General features: G+C 42.8%; 2 pseudogenes across 2 annotated transcripts; both read right to left on the bottom strand.

Moving 5' to 3' along the window:
- Window positions 1-297: 297 nt before the first annotated feature.
- Window positions 298-21,058, bottom strand: LOC143421533 (UDP-glucuronosyltransferase 2B31 pseudogene; annotated as a pseudogene). The gene is made up of 2 exons (XR_013101205.1): window positions 20,971-21,058; window positions 298-3,984 (listed from the first exon to the last, which is right to left on the bottom strand). The product of XR_013101205.1 is annotated as a UDP-glucuronosyltransferase 2B31 pseudogene (transcript).
- LOC143412370 (UDP-glucuronosyltransferase 2A2 pseudogene) lies at window positions 5,550-21,093 on the bottom strand (annotated as a pseudogene). The gene is made up of 2 exons (XR_013101203.1): window positions 20,971-21,093; window positions 5,550-8,915 (listed from the first exon to the last, which is right to left on the bottom strand). The product of XR_013101203.1 is annotated as a UDP-glucuronosyltransferase 2A2 pseudogene (transcript).
- Between the last annotated feature and the right edge of the window lie 511 nt (window positions 21,094-21,604).

Below are 21,604 nucleotides of genomic sequence, written 5' to 3'. Positions count from 1 at the left end.
GTAGCCACGAAGGATACACCGACTCAGCCTTCAAATGCGACCTGCGAATGATTGCAGCCTATTTTGCGAGGTTTCACTAAAGTTCATCTTTTTTTTTTTTTTCCTCCAATGTCCCTTGCGGGGCTCTGTAGTTAAATGTAGTTAAGTTAAAAATAAATGTAACAATGGAGACATTGCTGTATATATTTTTTTTAAATCAACAAAGTGATCAATAGTGTTCTATGGTAATATGTAATACAGTGCACCAAAATGGTTGTATCAGATTTCAACTTACTTTATTTTCTATTCCAGCAACATTTAAAATAAAGTGGGAAAAATATACAGTACACAGCAGGGCTCTAGACTAACTTTTTGCCATGGGCGTACCGGCACAAAAGTTAGGCGTACACAAATTTTATAATAATTTCTATAATATAATGTGTTTTTCTGGATACACTGTGCTTTTTCAGCATTCAAAGATTGATGACACCGTGTCAGAGCACTGGCTATGAATTTCAGAAGGATCAGGCCTTAACTTAACAGAAAAGTTAGCAATAGTTCTTTTCCTATTACAGCTACATCCACTTCTGTCGTGCCTAGGCTGCTCACTAGGGCTGGGTATCATCACTGATTTCTATAATCCATTCGATTCCGGTTTTCAAAGTCCCAATTCGATTCAACTTAGCCTCAGACAGTCAGAAATATTATAATTCTGATCATTTATCAGTACTGACTTCTTCAGAATTGTGAACATCACAGCAGATGCCTTTGTGTGAAAGTAACTGAGAATAAAACACAGAAAAACATGAAGGAGATTTTCCCTGGTCTGGCTTTTTATAGCAGATAACCTTAAAAATATTCTACAATGTTCTGCATATAAAGTTTAAATTTCTTCAGTATTGAATAACAGAAAAAACAGGCTTTCTTGTCCGAGGTCATTTAAGTGAAAAAGAAAAAGACAGCAGCCACAGCGCTGTAAACAACGGTAGACTGGTGGGTAATAAGCGAATGAATAACACAGAAAACAGAGATTGGAGACGGGAAACTGTTCTTGAAGTACAGAGAGAGATAGAGAGAGAGCTAACTGTGCATGAAGTGTGATTTTAATAGTCGTGGAAGCAAAACAGCAAAATTCATGACGACATTGATCAAATGTGAAGCGTAGTTTGCTGCTTCTTTTGCTGCTGGCTCGGTGAATTTTGGTTGGAGAGACAAAACCTGCAGCTCAGAATCAGCGCAAAAAGACGTAATCACAGCGCGTACCGGACGCATCAGGATCGCTAAGCTCCGACAGCGTGTCCGTCTACGGGCCGTCGGGTGAGAAAGCCGAGAAAGACAAAGTTGATTCTGATGCGTCGGTCCGTTCTGTGTTTACGTCTTTGTGTGGAATCCGTGTACCTGCTCTCATTTGCTGTTTGGTTGTTGTTGAAATGGTTTTGTCAGCTTTAATCTGAGAATCTGGCGTTTCTGGCAAAACACAGTTATATTTAAAAGTCGATTCAGGATTTAATGAATTGATATCGCTTTATTCAAGCTCCTCACCTCCCACTTCCACCTGCACTTTCAACTGGACCACGGCCAATCAGAGAGGTCCCGCCCCTGACTATCTCTGATTGGTTAAGTCCACGATAGGGGCAAAATGTGTCTGTTGTTGACCACAGGGAAGGTTGCAGATTTTTTTTTTTTTTTTTTGCTACCCGAACAGTTGGTCGCACAGGTGCAACCAAATATTTTTTTTTAGTCGCACCACTGAAAAATTTGGTCGCATTTGCGACCAAATTGGTCGCACTCTAGAGCCCTGCACAGTGAACTTCAGTTACTTGCACACTGTTTCTATATTACTGTGAATATGTTGGTCAGGTTACAGAAGTTTTTTTTTTTTTAATAAATTTGAAAAATATCTCCAAAAAAGTTTTGTGAAATTTCTGCAGCAATACATGTAATAAAATATATTCTATAGTTGAGCACTGCACGAGGCCAAACTCTTCTTATGTGCTCTTAATAACGCATTAAACATCATCACCATACAGGCATGAGAAACATTTAATTGTCTTCCTGTTTAACTGTTAGACAATTTTAGGAAATGTGGTGATTCTTAAAGTGTTTAGAACAGCAAAATATTCAAAATCATATTAATTTAAACCCACAACTCATTCCTTTACTTATTTTCTACTTTGTCACCAAACTTTCCTGCAATGTATTTCCGTTTCAAAGTTTCAAGATCCAAATGCAAATAAACAAAAAGACATCTAAAATATGAGTAGACTGAGGTCATTAGAAAATGTGAGGTTTGTATTGTTGCACTGAGCTGCACACACTCAAGGTTGTTACACTACCAGTACAAATTTATCTCTGTTCTTCTCCTGAATAGACAACAGATGGCAAGCATACACAGTTTGTAACACAATCATCATTCCTTTTTGACTTTGTTTCTGTAAAATAACTTACGCAATAGAAACCTGACTGCTGATATAAAAATGGTAAATACTAGCAGAATAACTGCCAGCAGAAAGGCTGCCACATCGATCGAGTAGTACTGGATGCTGGACATCTTGTAAGACTCCGTTCTTAAGTGCGCCGCTCCTTTGTGCCGCATGACAAACTCGATCCAGAACATGGCTCGGTCCAGCGGTTTCATAGGCTGATCTCTTTGGATGCTGGACAGCTTCTTCATTTTCTCCCTGTAGGATGGTTGGTAGAGTACCTCCTTTAGCGCCTCCAAGAAGTTTTCTTTGTTCACTGTTGCAATATCAAGGACTTTGGCCACACCTCTTGCTTTCATCCTGAAGAAGTTATCAGCCTGGTCAAACATAAGTGGCAGGCCAACCAGGGGCACACCGTGGTAAATGGCCTCCTGTATCCCATTGGTGCCTCCATGGGCCACAAACACTCTGGTCTTGGGGTGACCCAGGAGGTCATTTTGGGGTAACCAGTCCAAGATTCGCGTGTTATTACCAAGGGTGGATGGTCTTTTGCCTTTGTGCCTCCAAATCACCTTCTGAGGAAGTTCTGCAAAAGCAGCAGCAATGTCTTCAGCGATGTCCTCTGGAAGTTCTTCTACCAGCGTCCCCAGTGTCATCACAATGACACCATGTTCACCTGAGCTCTGCACAAAGTCCTCTAGCTCTTTAGACAGGGGCTTGGAGGGTTTGCACTGAAATCCTGACATGTAGACAACGTTTGGCATTGAGGGTCGAGGGAACTCAAAGGTGAAATCGTTTCTCATCAACCAGATGTCTGCTGACTGAAACAGCTCCATGTAATGTACATCACTGCCAAAATGACGATGGACAAATGGTTTGTAGTTTGGTTCTGTGACGTACCAAATTTGAAAACATGTGAAGAAAAAGTAGAGCATATTCTGGACACGCTGAATGAAAGTCATCTTGTCAGTCAGCTCTGTCCCTGGTATGGGGATGTAAGAGAGTGGGGAAGGTGCAATTGCTAGATGGCCTTCACCCTGAATAGTCCATCGGACATTAAAGACAAGTGGAAGACCCAAACGATGAGCCATAAGAACACCTGTACCAATCGTAGGATCAGTCAGAACCAAATCATATTTAGCATCACGGAGGCTCTGCATCAGGTTGGTATCCTCAAACATGCGTTCCACCATCTCAAGCACCTTCTTATTCATTTCATAAAACTCTTTCACTAAATCATATTCCATTGATAAACGTGTCCAAAGAGAAGCACCTTGTCGACGCATGATTAGTGTTTTCATAACAAATCCCCCAAAACGCTCTTCATCAAATCCGGCCGAGGAATTTATAGTGATGGTCTTGTAGTGAGGGGACTCTGACTTGATGTACCAGGTGTCGTTTGGCCGCACCACTGTGACTTCATGACCTCTGGAGTGAAGCTCTGCGATGATGATATTCATGTTGATCCAGTGACTTTCATCCACAGGGAACACCAAGACTTTCCCTCCATTTACCAACAATGTAGAGCATAGCAGCACTGCAAGTGCCAGCAAGTTTGAATGGCACATCTCTGAAAGAGATTCTGACAAAAATGTCAAGATGTTAGATTATTTCTTAAGCAAATGGTTTGAGTTCAAGAGCTTGTATCACCCTAATAACTAATGACAGATATACCTGAGATAAAGTTTAAGTTGGGAAAATATGGACTGGCCAATATATAAACTTGGAGGTCAGACGTATTTGCCAGGTCTCCTTTGGTTTTGGCTTTTAAGATAAAAACTCAGATTTAAAGGTTAAGTTATAGATGTAGATTATTATCTTAAAGTCATGAGCCTCTTACTCACAGCAGTGAGTATCTCCTACTGTTGATCTCATTATTGATAAGTTAGTGACTTTGCCGCTAAATTTTCATACCTTTTTAACACCATAGTCACAAAGAAACAGCAAAACAGGAAATAATTTCTGTATGACTAAACAATGATTCCAACAAAAAACGTGAAACTTGTCCTCTTGATTAGAGTTAATTTCAAACGTTACAATCAGCTAAACCTTTTTGTACTTTATTTGAATTCTAGAGTCAACATTTATATATGTAAACTTCATTGATTCTTATGAATATTCATGTTTAACATTTAATCTTTTACTTTTTGTTTTTAAATATGACTTTGCTCATTATCTGTTTTCTTTTAAGAGATAAGTTAAAGTTTGTGTTCCTTCAGTAAATAGAGGCTGACAAGAAGTTTGGGAGCTAGAGACGAGCATGTTGCACAGTAAAGGTGATTGTGGTGTGGAACCCCAGACTGTTAATATGATCTTAATTAAAGTGTAAATATGAGGGAAAAAAAGGCAGAATTCACTGTACCATTTGAAATAAATAAATAAATAAATAAAATAAAATAATGAAATGCGGGTGAATTTGAGAAACTAAAGTGAAACTCTAAACACTATGAGATTGTCCTACAAGTCTTCTTTGGTTTCAATAACTAAAAACTTGCATTGATTCAGGTCAAATTAAATAATGTAAGGAAACACCGATAAGCTTCTTTATTTCTTATTAGAAAGTGATGGAAAATTTCTGTTCTTCAGGATAAGACCAGTTTGAACAAATTCTTCAGCTTTCACGTTCTTCCAGTAAAGTGATACAGTCCAATACTTCACTTTACTCACGCATCAAATAAGACGTTAGTGCTTCATGAAAGGTAATCACGTTAAACCTAACCCTTCATAGTTTTTCATATATCATCAGTGAGAATGTTTAGTAGTTTTTTGTCTGATGATCAAAACCTTAGGAAACAGTTTTAAATAAATACTACTCGGGGTTGGGGGTAATTGCTGATGATGACTTCGACCTCAAAAAGTTTAAGAGTAAAAACAATAAGAACTTTTAAAATGTTTCATGTAACAAAATGGTAAAGCTGAAACTTGACAAAAATAGTGACTTCAATTATCCCTCAATAAAAAAAGAAAAATTGCATAATAAATAGGTGTCAGATGGAAAACTTTAATGAATCCTGAATATATGTTTTAACTAGTTAAATGTAGTCATGTTATTAAATTTAACAATGAAGACATTTCTGTATTTATTTTTTGTTAAAACAGCAAAGTGATGAATAGTGATCCATAGTTAAATGTAATAAAGTGCGTGTATCAAGTTGTATCAGCTTTCAAATTACTTTATTTTGTATAGGGCTTTGGAGCGTGATGTCACGGGGGTGGGCGTGGAAAGGATTTTGGCCCGATCCGCCATTTTGGGGGTCTAAGTAAGGAGCGAAAGCATAGCCATGGTTCGTACTTGCTGTGTGGTCGGCTGCAATGTTCGATCTTACGACCGGCACGGGAATAAGTTTGGATTGTCTTTTTATGCTTTCCCAACCTGGAAGCAACATGAAGGAGCTCATGTATCGGATGTTACCAAACGAAGGCGTCTAGCCTGGATAGCAGCCGTGAGACGAGCTGATATCAAGTTCTGTTACGTCTCCAGATATCAGTTGGTGTGCTCAAGACATTTTCATTCCGGTAAGTTCTAAATATGTTCACATCACACTTTATAGCTGAATAATATCATCGTTGGTGGTCTCGGAAGTTATAGAAATTGCGATCAAACATCGAATGGAGTGACTTGATTGGTTGATGTAAAGACAATAAATGAAATGAGACAGGAAGGACACAAATTGGCGTTAATAATTTGCCCAATTATCAATGTGTTAATTTGCATGTACTTTACAATTACGGGCATATAATATGATAACGATATTTTAGCAGTTCAATGATAAATGTATAACATTAATTATGGTGGGGGGTGGAAAATGGCTATTTCACTCGATGCACTCCAGCTGACTTACTTTGACGACGTACTCAGAGTTTGGCGGCTTGAAAATAGCCAAATCTTGCACCCAGCCATTTGTAAATTGGATGTGCGCCTCCAGTGACTTGTAATTACGAAACTGGTTCGCTGTGTAAGCGCTTACTCCACAAACAAGATACGTGAAGATATCGGGGTAGGACAGTGGCGGTAAGTCGTCTGGGTCTTTACTCCACTGCCGTATTTCATATGGGTCCAGATTTGCGATGCACTTTATTTTTTTCAAGTACCGCTGCTTCGCCTCTGGACGCAATCGGTCTCTATACCGTCCGTTTTCTTTTGAGCTGCTTTTAAGCATGTTTCTTCGTCGTTCCAACACAGTGTGTTTGTTTTGATTCGTAGACCCCGAAAATGGAGCTGCGCTCCCACAATGCATTGCGGCGTGACGTCAACTCCAAAGCCCTATTCCAACAACGTTTAAAATAGAGTGGGAAAATATACAGTACATAGTGAACTTCAGCTACTTGCACACTGGTTCTATATTACTGTGAATAAGTTGGTCAGGATACATAAGTTTTAGTAATAAATTTAAAAAATATCACCATAAAATTCTGTGAAATTTCTACAAAAATACATATAAAAAATATATATTCTATTGTTGAGAACTGCATGAGACCAAACTCTTCTTATGTGCTCTTAATAAAGGATTAGGCATCATCACCATACGACAGTCAGAAACATTTAATTGTGTCCCTGTTTAACGGTTAGACAATTGTAGGAAATGTGGTGATTCTTAAAGTGTTTAAACAGCAGACTATTCCAAATCAAATGAATATAAACCCATAACTGATTCATTGATTTGCTTGCTTCATTTACTAACTTTTCCCTGAACAACACTGAAAATAATTTCTATTTTAAGTTTTTAAGATACTGACAAATAAGCAAAAATACATCTGAAATATGGCTAGACTGAGGTCATTAGAAAATGTGAGATTTGTATAGCTGAATTGAGCTGCACACACACTCAGGTTTGTTACACTACCAGTACAAATTTATCTCTGTCCTTCTTCTGAATAGAGAACAGTCGACAAGCATACAATTTTTGCAAAACAATCATCATTCCTTTTTGACTTTGTTTCTGTAAAATAACTTATGCAACAGAAACTTGACTGCTGAAATAAAAATGGTAAATACTAGCAGAATAACTGCCAGCAGAAAGGCTGCTACATCGATCGAGTAGTACTGGATGCTGGACATCTTGTAAGACTCCGTCCTTAAGTGCGCCGCTCCTTTGTGCCGCATGACAAACTCGATCCAGAACATGGCTCGGTCCAGCGGTTTCATAGGCTGATCTCTTTGGATGCTGGACAGCTTCTTCATCTTCTCCCTGTAGGATGGTTGGTAGAGTACCTCCTTTAGCGCCTCCAAGAAGTTTTCTTTGTTCACTGTTGCAATATCAAGGACTTTGGCCACACCTCTTGCTTTCATCCTGAAGAAGTTATCAGCCTGGTCAAACATAAGTGGCAGGCCAATCAGGGGCACACCGTGGTAAACGGCCTCCTGTATCCCATTGGTGCCTCCATGGGCCACAAACACTCTGGTCTTGGGGTGACCCAGGAGGTCATTTTGGGGCAACCAGTCCAAAATTAATGTGTTATTACCCAGGGTGGATGGTCTTTTGCCTTTGTGCCTCCAAATCACCTTCTGAGGAAGTTCTGCAAAAGCAGCAGTAATGCCTTCAGCGATGTCCTCTGGAAGTTCTTCTACCAGCGTCCCCAGTGTCATCACAATGACACCATGTTCACCCGAGCTCTGCACAAAGTCCTCTAGCTCTTTAGACAGGGGCTTGGAGGGTTTGCACTGAAATCCTGACATGTAGACAACGTTTGGCATTGAGGGTCGAGGGAACTCAAAGGTGAAATCGTTTCTCATCAACCAGATGTCTGCTGACTGAAACAGCTCCATGTAATGTACATCACTGCCAAAATGACGATGGACAAATGGTTTGTAGTTTGATTCTGTCATATACCAAATTTTTAAAGTTGAGAAGAAAAAGTAGAGCATATTCTGGACACGCTGAATGAAAGTCATCTTGTCAGTCAGCTCTGACCCTGGTATGGGGATGTAAGAGAGTGGGGAAGGTGCAATTGCAAAATGGCCTTCACCCTGAATAGTCCATCGGACATTAAAGACAAGTGGAAGATGCAGACGGTGAGCCATAAGAACACCTGTACCAATCGTAGGATCAGTCAGAACCAAATCATATTTGGCATCACGGAGGCTCTGCATCAGGTTGTTATCCTCAAACATTCCCTCCACCATCTCAAGCACCTTGACATGTATTTGATACATCTGTTTCACTAAGTCATGCTCCATTGATAATCGAGTCCACAGTGAAGCACCTTGTCGACGCATGATTAGTGTTTTCATAACAAATCCCCCATAACGCTCTTCATCAAATCCGGTTGAGGAATTTATAGTGATGGTTTTGTAGTGAGGGGACTCTGACTTGATGTACCAGGTGTCGTTTGGCTGCACCACTGTGACTTCATGACCTCTGGAGTGAAGCTCTGCGATGATGATATTCATGTTGATCCAGTGACTTCCATCCACAGGGAACACCAAGACTTTCCCTCCATTTACCAATAATGTAGAGCATAGCAGCACTGCAAGTGCCAGCAAGTTCGGATGGCACATCTCTGAAAGAGATTCTGACAAAGATGTCAAGATGTTAAATCTCTCCTTCTGTTTAGTAAGGGCCTTGAGTTTAAGGGTTTCTATGAACTTAAAAACAAACAAAAACTAGAAAAATTTGCATTTCCTGCAAAAATGCAGTGTGGATGCTTTAAAGCTGAAGCTGTATGCAAAAAGTAGGTGAAAAAACTGAAAAGTTGCAGAAATTGTAAAAACTTTGCAGAAGCAAAAGAACTTTGCTAAAATGTAATAACTTAGCAGAACTGCAATATCTTAGAGGAAACATAATACTTGGCAGAAATACAATAGCATAGCAGAACTTAGCAGAAATATTGTAACTTACCAGAAACACAACTTCTCAAAAATACAAGAATTTAGGAGAAATAGTATAAGATAACAGAAAGAATATATTTAGCCAAAAATACTTGAACATTACAGAAACACTATGATTTAGAAAAATAGTACAACACAGCAGAAATACTGTGATTTACCAGAGACACTGTGATGAACTATGAATATTGTAATTTTAAATTAAGACTATGTTTTAGCAAAAATATTATAATTTGGCAGAAATACTATCATTTGGCAGAAATACTATGATAAAGCACAAATACTCTGGTTTAGCACAAATATTATAACATAGCAGAAATACAATTATATAGCAGAAATGCTATATTTAGAAAGAAAAATATAATATAGTAGAAATACTATGATTTAGCAGAAATACTACAATATAGCATAATAACAATGATTTGGAACAAATACTATGATTGAGCAGAATAGCAATAACTGAAGTAGAAATATTGGAAAAGTAAAATGACAAGATGAAAAAAAAACAGAACATGGTTAAGTTCCCTCAAAACTAATTGTTGTTCACCTGTGAAAAAAAATAAATAAATATTACACACACACACACACACACACACACACACACACACACACACACACACACACACACACACACACACACACACAGGGTGAGAGAAGTAAGTTTCTAGCTCAGTCAAGCAGCCTGGGAGCTGCTGAATTTGAATCCACCAATCAGAGAGCCTGTGCACTTTTTCCCGCCAAAACAGGTGCACGCAGCACAGAGAGACACAGGATTTTTGCAGTCTATTTCTCATAATGACAACTTCCCTCAAACAAATGACCATAATTTCCTAACCGTAGGGGTTAGAATGGTCATTCTTACACCGTTTTGTTCAGAAGAGATTGGGGAATCTTCAAGTGTTGACAATTTATCATTAAAATATGAATTTTTAGAGATATATGACATGGATGACTTGTTGACTTAGAAGCCACGAATTCCCCAATATGCAAATTTGAATGCCTCAGTCCACATATATGATTGGCTGGCTGGGAAGCCGTGCAGGCCCTGATTTGTGGATTTGAATTCCTCAGCCCTCAGATATGATTGGCTGGCTGGGAAGCCGTGCAGGCCCTGATTTGAAAATTTGAATGTCCCAGTCCTCACAGAGGATTGGCTGCCTTGGGACTTGGCAGTAATATATAGAAATAGTATGATTAAGAATAAAAACTACATTTACCAGAAATACTATGTTTTAGCACAAATACTATAAAAAGCAGAAATACTATAATTTAGCAGAAATACTATATTAAGCACAAATCCTATAAAAAGCAGAAATAGTATGATTAAGCATAAATACTACATTTAGTAGAAATACTATGTTTTAGCACAAATACTGTACGGTTTTTACTAAGTTAACTACCTTTAATTTAGCAAACTCCCACCGTAAGGGTGTGTTTTAACTGATGAAACTGTGTCGTACTCAGGCTCGGACATCTGATTGCTGCCTTTTATAAGTTTATTCCACAACCATAAACTAACACCAGTACAGTAACCGTGCCTTTACAGATGCCAGGTAATCAACTGAAAGACACAAAATAAAACAACCATACAACATTAACAAAGCAACACTATTAATGACAGTACAGTTTAGTAATAGTCATATTTATAGCTTTAACACGTTACTTGGTTAACACAGAAACTCACCAGCTCGGCTTCATCAGTCATAACAGCGATATCAATGAAAAGAAGATCCGGCAGGTAGGATCTATGAGCGGCCGTTAACACATACCATCCCAGACTTAGATAAATCACTCCGTCTTAAATAAATTTGTCATTTAAAGCAAATATGAGTCTGGCTGATAATAAATCACAACAAACAAATTGGCATGTTAGTAATATGGGAAAAAACCACACACCTCCCACTTGGGCTACGTGCCAGACTAAGTAGGCCACAATAACCAGTAGCAATAAACACTAATATAGAAAACAAAAAGTCTTATAACAGTGTTTTAAACAGGTTGGGCCTGGTCCCCACACCCAAGAGTCCCCAATCTGCAAGTATCTCCTGGGTACTCAGGGGGATGAACCACGTTCCTCTTGCTCCTCTACTGGCAGTAACACCACCAACCTCCTTACGTCCCTGTGGAGAATGGTGGAATGACATGGTTCCCTGTCCTTCCTTGCCTGAGACCAGTTGATGGGACGACTACAACAAATCCTTACTTTGACATCTCGAACAACACCCAGGTGATCCGGATCTGCCTCCTCCACGCGGCCCAGCTTGAAACGACCCCTAAGTGCGTTCTGATCTGCCACCCAGACAAGGTCCCCAACAGAAACATTTCTCGCCGGGGCATGCCATTTTTGCCGAACAAACAGGTGCGGCCCGGCCAACTGACTCCAGCGTCTCCAAAACTTGTCCACTTCCACCTGGACTGCACGTAGACGACTGAATGGGTAGGCAGGGAACTCAAAACCCATGTTGTCGCCCCTGGGCCCTGCCCGACCCAACAACAAAGAGTTTGGTGTCAACACATCTACAATTTCTTCCTGAATTTGAGCTCTGGCCCCGATAGGCCTCTCATTGGTGAGGTTGGCCGCCAAATAGAGGAGGGTTTGGAATTCCAGAGCAGTCAAGTTTCCCTCCTCACCAACGTTACTCAACGCCCTTTTCAACACGCAAACAGCTGCCTCTGCTGCTCCATTCCGGTGTGGGGAGTCCGCTGGACTAAACTCCCACATCCAGTCAGACCCAACTACGGCTGCCTTTCTTTGGATCTCATCTTTGTCGATACCCGCAAGGAAATCATAGAGCTCCTTCAGCGCAGGTTTAGCTCCCACGAAATTGGTCCCCTGGTCAGACCAGAGTTTCTTGGGGTGACCCCTCAGGGCAGTAAACCGCTGGTATGCCTTCAGGAAGCCCTCAGTTGACAGATCTTCAACTATGTCTGCATGAACTGCTCTTGAGGCCATACAGCTAAAAACCACGCCCCAAACTTTCTTCTTCATTCGTCGTCTTACTGAGTCTCTGACAAAATATGGACCAAACAAGTCCAAAGTAGTGTACTCAAAAGGGGCTGCTGGCGTAGTACGTACGGGAGGAAGATCACTCATCACCTGAGTGCATAGCTTGGCCCTGCACTTTCTGCAACTTACGCACGAATCAATCACCTTCCGTACGATCCTGGGACCTTGAACTACCCAGCCCCTCTTCCTCATCCGAAGAAGGGTGGCAGAAACACCTTCGTGGTTGACACGATGGGCGTCCTCAGCGAGGAGAGAGCTTAACCGACACTTGTAGGGGATCAAAGGGACCCCGGACCTCTCCTCCTCAACGGATTGAATCCGACCATAGCACATCAAGAGCCCCGTTGTTTTATCCTTGCGCACAACCAGGCGGTTGAGCGTCGTCGTAGGGAAAGTCACACCTGCTTGGGCGGCGAGGCATAAGTCCTGAAACGCCTCTACTCGCTCCTGAGCCGTGGGCACTGCCTCCCACTTTAATCCTACAGCAGTTCGACCCCTGCCAGATAACCAAAAGCGCAAGGCTCTGTGGACATAAGCTATGACCCCACAGAGCTTGGCTAGAGAATTGAACCGTGAAAGATCTACTTGATTTATCAAGGCTGAACCCCAGCACTCCTTGATCCTGCAGACATTAGAAGCAACAGAAGGAGACCCCTTAGTCTCAAAAGACGTAACCTTGTTGCTGAATGGTAAAAGCTCTGGACTTACTCGGCCGCCGACCACGGCTTTGATGCTATCAAAACCATCTGGAGTAGTCTGCGCCCTTTCCTGCGACCTTGTTAAGATAGCAGAAAAAGCCTTTCTTTGGAGTCGACTGACGACTTCTCTAGTCCCAGAGGCCACCTCTGCAGCTGACTTTATGGGCCATTCCTCTACTGGCTTGGTTAGGAACATGGGACCGGTCTGCCATGAAGAGCCCTCACCAAGCTGCTCAGGGGAACATCCTCTTGTGACCAGGTCAGCCACGTTGAACTGGCCAGGAAGCCACCACCAGTCGGTCACAGGCCCAGCCTTCTGTATCTCTCCCACTCGATTGGCAAAGAAGGTCTGGAACCCGTAACTCTCCCGTTGGATGGCACCTAACACAGTCTGACTGTCCAGAAAATGGTACCAACGATCTATTTCCAACCGACTGTACTTCAGAAAGTAACCTTTCAGGCGAGTGGCAAAAACAGCTCCACAAATCTCTGCCTTGACAGCATCTCCCTTTTGTTCAATTGGAGTCAATTTGGCCTTGGACTCCACGAGCCGGGTCTTAACCCCTCCAGATGTTTCCCAGCGCAGGTAGAGGACCGCTCCGTATGAGTCACAACTTCCATCAGAGAACGTGATCCCCCAGGGTTTACCCACCCAGCCGGATGGTGTAATACTCCTGGGAAAGGTGATGGTACTCAGCCGCGCGTACTCCTCAAAGAGCTTGATCGCTCTCCCACGTAGTTCACTAGACAGCGGCTTATCCCACGTATCCTTAGTCAGTATCCCGGCCTCCTGAAAGGCTCTTCTGACAAGAATAACACCTTTCTGCTTCAGGGGCGTCGCCAGACCAAGGGGGTCATAGAGCCCTGCTACCTGACTTAGAAGCATACGGCGGGTGAGGGGATTTGGCGTCTTCTCCCCTATGTTCTCCTCAGTGAGGTCTACTTGAGTACGCATCTTTTTCTTTCTTGCGGAGAAGTTAATAGCCACCATGAGGAAGAGCTTGTCTTCTTCCACGAGATAACCCACACCCAAGGCCTTGTTGTCCTCGGTCCGCAGCTGGTTGGGCAACATGATGGTTTCTGGTTCGGCAGGAACAGCACCTTGCCTCCCACTAAAGCCAGACCGCACCCAAGGCTTGAGGTAAAACCCACCATGCTTGAGAATGGTTTCAACCCCCTCAAGGATCTCGCTCAGTCTCTCAAGGTCGTTGTGGGACACAAGGATGTCATCCACGTAAGTATCCTCTTCAATGACACGTCTTTCTTCCACCCTGTTGACAAACTGTGGCAGAAGGGCAGTCTCTCGCATGGCAACCTGAGCGATACAACCTGCAGGCTTGTCACCCATGTTCACACGCACCACAGCATAATCCTTGATGTCCTCCTCCAGGGAATGCCTCCACAAGAAGCGGTGAACATGCACCTCTTGATCCTCCAGCCATACAGAGTTATACATTTTGGAGACATCCCCTATTGCCGCATGCTCTCCCTCCCGGAAATGGAGCAGCACTGCCCTAATGGGATTCAGGACATCTGGGCCTTTCATCAAGATGCTGTTCAAACTAACACCTCTGTACACCTGGCTGCTGTCCCAAACGAGCCTCACCGGCGTGGTGTTGGAGTGTGGGTTGGGCGCCATCAGATGGTTTATCCACCACACCGCTCCTTTCCACTCGTCCAACACCGTCTGGGAAAGCTGGATAGCGGCCCCCCTAGCCAGCATGTCGCACACCTGCTTAGCATAAGCTGCCTTCCATAGCGGATCTTTCTCGAGGCGCTTTTCTGACTTCAGGAAAGTCGCCTCCACAGCTTTGCGGTTGTTAGGCAGGGTCGCAGGGTCCTCTTTCCAGGGATATTTAGCATCCCAATGGGGTTTGTCACTATGATTGTCACTCAGCTTGAAGGTTAGACCTCCTCTGATGATCTCCAACTCTCTTTCATCAGCAAGTGACATTTCTTTCCCTCCAGGGGCGCACTTCCCGCAGCGGCACCCGCCACACATGGGATCACAGGCGGCACCAATACTGTCCCACTGCAGCCATTTGATGATCTCAGTGTTGGATGTAGCCGTGGTACCGACTTCTACGCCGTTCTTTGGTTTTGGGCAGCAGTTATGGAGGGCCACAACTCTCTGAGACTCCGCCCTCATGGAGCATGCAAAATGGGTCGATGAGAGTCGTGCAGTCACCTCCACATCTTCAAACAGATCTGGGTGTGCACCACTGATGGTTTTCCCCAACGGACCATCCCACAGAACCAAGTCACCGCACCTCATCATTCTCTGGGGGGCTAGACGACCCTCCCGGGTGCTGATGAGTAGCTCAATCTTTTCCGGGCGAATCAGTTCCCCGGGTTCGACGGAGCCTGGGAAAAACTTCTCCAGGCGCCCCGAGTCCACGACGTGACCCACATTGGCAATCTCTTCTAATCCATAGCAAACCATCTCATGGAGTCGCCATGTTCCCTTCTTTGTGGCTACTTTTATGCTCACCAGGTATCTCTTTGTCTCTACTTTTGCCTCCATGCCACCAACACCATGAACAACTAAGGTGATTGGTTCACCAGGCAGACCAAGCCTCTCCGCTGCCTCGTGGGTGATATAATTCGTGTCAGAGGCTAAATCGATGAGTGCTCCAATCCAGTCTCCCCTCTTGGTGGTGACGTCCAACAACATCATGAGGACCGGGAGCTCCTTCAGACAACTCTCATCTTCTGAGCCTCTGCCAGCCCACAACTTTGAAGTTACTTTGTTTGTGCAAGCCCTTCGAACAGCCGCCAGCTGCTCCGGGGACAGACCTAGGCCAGCAAACACAGCCTCTTGCTCTTCCGTCGGGCCTCGGGGTTCTCTCCTTTTATCCCCTTTTATCCCTTGCCTAGCTGCATCTTTCCTAGTTGGGATCTTAAGACACAGGAAGAAATGGTGATCCGATGAGGCATCACCCCTTCTGCATCCTTCATTACGACACAGAAAGTTTTTACTACACGGGTCATCACTCCCATGAGAGTCCAGACATCTGGGACATACTTTTGTCTTTTTCACGTAAACTCTCCGCTCTGACGGGTTGGCCTTTTTAAACGTCTTACAGCGGTATAAACGCCCTGTGTGACCCTCTTCGCCACACAAACAGCAAGGATTCTGTGACAGCTCACCTCTCGTCTCGCTCGCAGTAGCCTTGGTGAACGAACGTCTCTCTATCCTCCGATCAGGCCTCTCTTTTGGTTTCTCGCGGGGGCTCGGATCGGCTGCCCTGGCAGTATTAGACTGTCTGATGGATTGCAACTGCTCCAGTTGCACCAGAACTGTCTTCTGATCTTTCAGGAACTGCCATAGCTTATCAAACCGGTTCTGTGGACTGACATCATTGACAGGATCACATCGGTACAAAAGCCACCTTTCTTTCATACTGTCCGGCAGCTTACTCTCAAGTGACCGGATCACTAACTGATTTTTTATGGCATCTTCACAACCTAGGTCTATTAAGTCCAACAGCGCCCTCTCTACAGCTTGGATCAACTGTAAAACCTCTCTGGGTTTGTTGTTGCGCACGCCCGGTAACTCCTGTAGCTCAAGTACAATGTCATCTGCTATCTGTGATACGTCACCATAACAGTCCTCTAAAACTCGGAAAACCTCACTCGCTGTACGGCAGTGAGACAGCCTAAGTTCACATTTTACTGGATCAGCAATACTGTCCATCAGGTGGAAGAGCCTGCACTCCGGGGAACCTGTGGGTTCCGCTAACGCTTGGAGGATCCCCCAGTTACTCTTCCAGCGCCAGTAGCTTCTCCTGTCCCCAAAGAACTTTGGTAGGCTCAGGGGTGCGAGTGCGATCCTTGTTCCAAGTGATCCTTGAGAGACGGTAGACGTGCTCTGTCCTGCCCCAGCGCCATTGGGTCTCACACCATGCACTCCTCGAAGCTGCTGTGGCGTGCCTGAGAGGCCAGGGTTGAACACAGGACTCCCCAGACCCTGGTATAGTGGTCCCTGTGGTGGCGCTTGAAGGGCTGCAATGGAAGGACTTGCAGCTCGTGCTCCATCGGGGCCACCTTCATCAATAACCTGGTTACTACTGCCCACTGCGGCACTTTGGCATGCAGCAGGGTGCACGTCAGCATCTAGCGCACCACTGGCACGCGCTGGGCCATCATCTCCACCGGTCGCAGCGGGCCCACTGGGCTTGCTAGTGCTGGTCGTCACTCCACCGTCAGCGCCACCTTCATCACTGCTTTCACCTTCACTGCTAGTCCTGCTTCTAAGGTCGCCACACCCAGATCTCCTTCTTCCATCTAGGGTGGTAGCCAGCATCACCATAGCCACTCTCCTCCTTTCCTTGAACTCTTTGAGACAAGCTCGCATAACGTTCACTTCTTTCTCTGGAACATAACGATCCCACTTATGCACAAACTCACTCAGAGCTTCCTCTCGGCCTTCCACAGCAGGGAGCATTGAATCAAACTGATCCTGTTTTATTTGACCCGTTTTGAGCGCTTCTACCTGGCTAATCATATCTTTTAGGTCAACTCTTAGACTGTCAAACTGACCTGATGCACAACGAGACCATGACGCTTCCTTTAGCTTCATTTCTGTGGTCTGGTATTTTGAGCGGCAGTCCTGCAGCTTCTTCTCCACCTCAGCTATTTCTGCTGCAAGCCCACTTGCATCTTCTTCTTCCATAGCAGCGATGTAATCAAAACTGCTATCACAAACCTCACTATAACTGTCTTTGAGTGTCCTACTTTCACACATGAGGTCATGTTCAGTCAGAAGGTCAATGTTAAAGGCAATGGAATTGGCTTTCCTAGTAAAAACTGCTTGCGCAGAGGACCGCCTTTTCTTTAATTCTTCTCGGGATGCCATACTGACTTTTCCTTCTTGTTTATTACCGGCGTTATTCCTTTGCCCTCAACAAAGATGGCGGCGACCCACTTCCGGTCGCTTAGCGGCTAGTAACTGAATTAAAAGTTCGTTTTCGGCGGCCGGCTTATCCTATGCCAGCGCCCTAATAGTCCCAGCAAAGAAATCCACACACAGTCTCTCACGTATGAGGGCTTGACGGTGTTTTGAGAACGAAGTCACGTCGATCGGCCGTGTCGATCGGCCGTGTCGATCGGCCGGGCTCCGTCTAATTGCTGGATTCTCCGTAGTCGACACAGACCCTCCTCCACTTCTCCGTCGCGGGGGGTGGCTAAGTGTTGATTACTGTACGGTTTTTACTAAGTTAACTACCTTTAATTTAGCAAACTCCCACCGTAAGGGTGTGTTTTAACTGATGAAACTGTGTCGTACTCAGGCTCGGACATCTGATTGCTGCCTTTTATAAGTTTATTCCACAACCATAAACTAACACCAGTACAGTAACCGTGCCTTTACAGATGCCAGGTAATCAACTGAAAGACACAAAATAAAACAACCATACAACATTAACAAAGCAACACTATTAATGACAGTACAGTTTAGTAATAGTCATATTTATAGCTTTAACACGTTACTTGGTTAACACAGAAACTCACCAGCTCGGCTTCATCAGTCATAACAGCGATATCAATGAAAAGAAGATCCGGCAGGTAGGATCTATGAGCGGCCGTTAACACATACCATCCCAGACTTAGATAAATCACTCTGCCTTAAATAAATTTGTCATTTAAAGCAAATATGAGTCTGGCTGATAATAAATCACAACAAACAAATTGGCATGTTAGTAATATGGGAAAAAACCACACAAATACTATAAAAAGAAGAAATACTATATTAAGCAATATAAATATCCTATAAAAATCCTATAAAAAGCAAAAATATTGTATTATGATTTGGTAGAAAAATTATAATTAATCAGAAATACTATATTTGGCACAAATCTTATAAAATAGCAGAAATAGTATGATTTAGCACAATAGTAATAATTTAAACAGAAAAACAGAAACAGCAAAATGGACAGCTGAAAAAATGCTGAACGTGCTAAGGGTCCTTCAAATATACTTGTTAAATGAAAAAAATCGGCAAAAAAATATATAACAGCCACACAATCACAAATATGGACACATATGGAAACACACATGCACAGAGAGAGACACACACAAGATCCAATTCAGTCAACCAGTCTAAATATATTGAATTTGAATCTTACAATGAGATCATCCCATTAAAAGGCTCTCTCTCTCTCTCGCTGTCTCACACACACACACACACACACACACACACACACACACACACACACACACACACACACACACACACACACACACACACACACACAGGGAGAGAGAAGCAAGTTCTCAGTCAAGCAGCCTGGGAGCTGCTGAATTTGAATCCACCAATCAGAGAGGCTGTGCACCTGTTTTGGCGGGAAAAAGTGCACAAAACTTTAAGAGGCATAAAAGTAAAATGGTAAAAGATTTGAAAAAGCTGAATAATACATGAATAGCCCAATAATTTGTGAACATTTAAAAGTTAAAGTTTCATTGTGTGGATGCCTATTCAGGCATCCACACAATAAAGTAGGATAAAGAATAAAGAGAAACAGGAAAACAATAGTGTGGATGCCTTTAAGCATCCACACAATGATTTAGAAAATTCCTTCCTGCATACACACTGGAAGATATTGGCAGTGATGTAGTGACTCCAGATCAAGAAATGACAATGGATTTCTGCAACCTGCAATGATGACAACCAAAAAGTTATGAATGTTTAAGAACACATTAGATGCTATCTAGTGATTCTTATTAAACATAAGAATGACAGTCAAATCCAAGAGGCCAATTTATTTTCCTGATTAGAAGTCGGGATGTACTTAAAAAGGTAACTTCTGAGCCTTGTAATTTCACTTTGGGAATGTGGCATTGTAAAATACTGTGGTATTTTACAATGTACATCATTAGTGATCTAGATTACTAATCTGAGTAAATAACATAACTCAGTCATTTCAGTTTATGTTTGACAGCAAAGGTTGCCGTATAGCTAAAACCACCCTGATTCACACCACCACCAGTCTTTCTACAAAGGATTTCCAGTAGTTTTTCACTAAGCTGAGGCACCCTACTTTAATACTTGCATAGCTTCCAGATTTTCTGCAGCTCACTGGTTCAACTGCAGTGTGGAAATTCCTGCCTCTAAATCTCAGGAGGTTTAAAAGAAGGCAACAAAGCTGTTTGCTGTTTTTTGTTCCCTGTTTCACAGCTGCCAGCATTAGTGGGTATGAAATTATAAAGCAATTATAAAGCAACAATTATAAATATTGTAAAAGCTGCCATTGATTAATGTTAAATGGTAAATGGACTGTATCTGTATAGCGCTTTACTTAGTCCCTATGGACCCCAAAGCACTTTACACTACATTCAGTCATCCACTCATTCACACACACATTCACACACTGGTGATTGCAAGCTACATTGTAGCCACAGCCACCCTTGGGCGCACTGACAGAGGCGAGGCTGCCGGACACTGGCGCCACCGGGCCCTCTGACCACCACCAGTCAAAAGACCTTTTGTGCTTGCAAGACTTAACATTTTTTCCTTAGTTCCAAAATTAAAATAATCAAAACAAAACTTTATAAGAAAAATCTTTCTGTTTTGCATCAAAAAAAGTAACTCCATGTTCTCTCTGTATTTAATTTGAAAAAGTCTGAACTTGTGTGACCTTTGAAGCTTCCTTCTTTTTTTCGAAAGAAAACAATTTTCCAAGCTGAAATGCATCCGATTCCAAAACAATTCATTCTTTTTCTTGCTTTTGTTCCTTGTGATCAGAACAAACTATGACTGTGAATGAGGATGGTTTATATAGTGAGATTCCTCCATGCAATCATAAAGCTCAGCCTTGTTATTGTTGAGAGGAGACATCTGGGAAATATTCTGTTCCTCTGTGAGAATCCATATGCTACTACTTAGCTGGTCGGTCATGCATATTTCAGAACAGAACTCGCAGCGTAACTACACAAAGAAATGCTCTAAAACAGCATTAAAGGTATTTGGGGTTTACATTAAAATGCCATTTTATCTTCTAAAACTCTTGCTGATCTTGGGTTTTTGATCTAAGTACTTACCTAGAGCGTCCCTGTAAAAAGATCTCACGTTTCAACCAGAGCCTGTTGGTTGTGTGTCCAGCCTGCTTCACCGGTCTCTGAGTGAATGACTGCCATCGGGCTCTGACGAGCAAAATACCTCTGACCGCATTGGCTCTAAGGTAGCAGGAGTAAGGTTCAGAGCCTTTTGTAGTTTTCAGCAGCAAGGTTGGTTGTATAAGAGAAAATTGGATCAAATGTTGTGAACTCTGATCTATAGATTCAATTCAATTCAATTCAATTTTATTTATATAGCGCCAAATCACAACAAAAGTCGCCTCAAGGCGCTTCATAGATACAGAGAAAAACCCAACAATCATATGACCCCCTATGAGCAAGCACTTTGGCGACAGTGGGAAGGAAAAACTCCCTTTTAACAGGAAGAAACCTCCGGCAGAACCAGGCTCAGGGAGGGGGGGAGATTTAGTAGATAACACTGTTGCTACAGGTTACTATAGACAAAGGCAAGTGTATCTGAAATGAATGAATGGTTTTGGGTGAAGACATTTGAGGATAAAATGGAAGTAATTGAAAAATTGAAGGCAACATAGAAATAAACTGTTGTAATTGAGTGTGATGTAAGTAGAAGGTTATTGGCGTGCATTAATCAAACAGT

Source organism: Maylandia zebra, linkage group LG12, assembly GCF_041146795.1.
Source record: "Maylandia zebra isolate NMK-2024a linkage group LG12, Mzebra_GT3a, whole genome shotgun sequence".
Lineage (NCBI taxonomy): Eukaryota > Metazoa > Chordata > Actinopteri > Cichliformes > Cichlidae > Maylandia > Maylandia zebra.
Note: the sequence above shows the minus strand (reverse complement) of the source record. Positions and strands in the feature narration are given on the sequence as shown.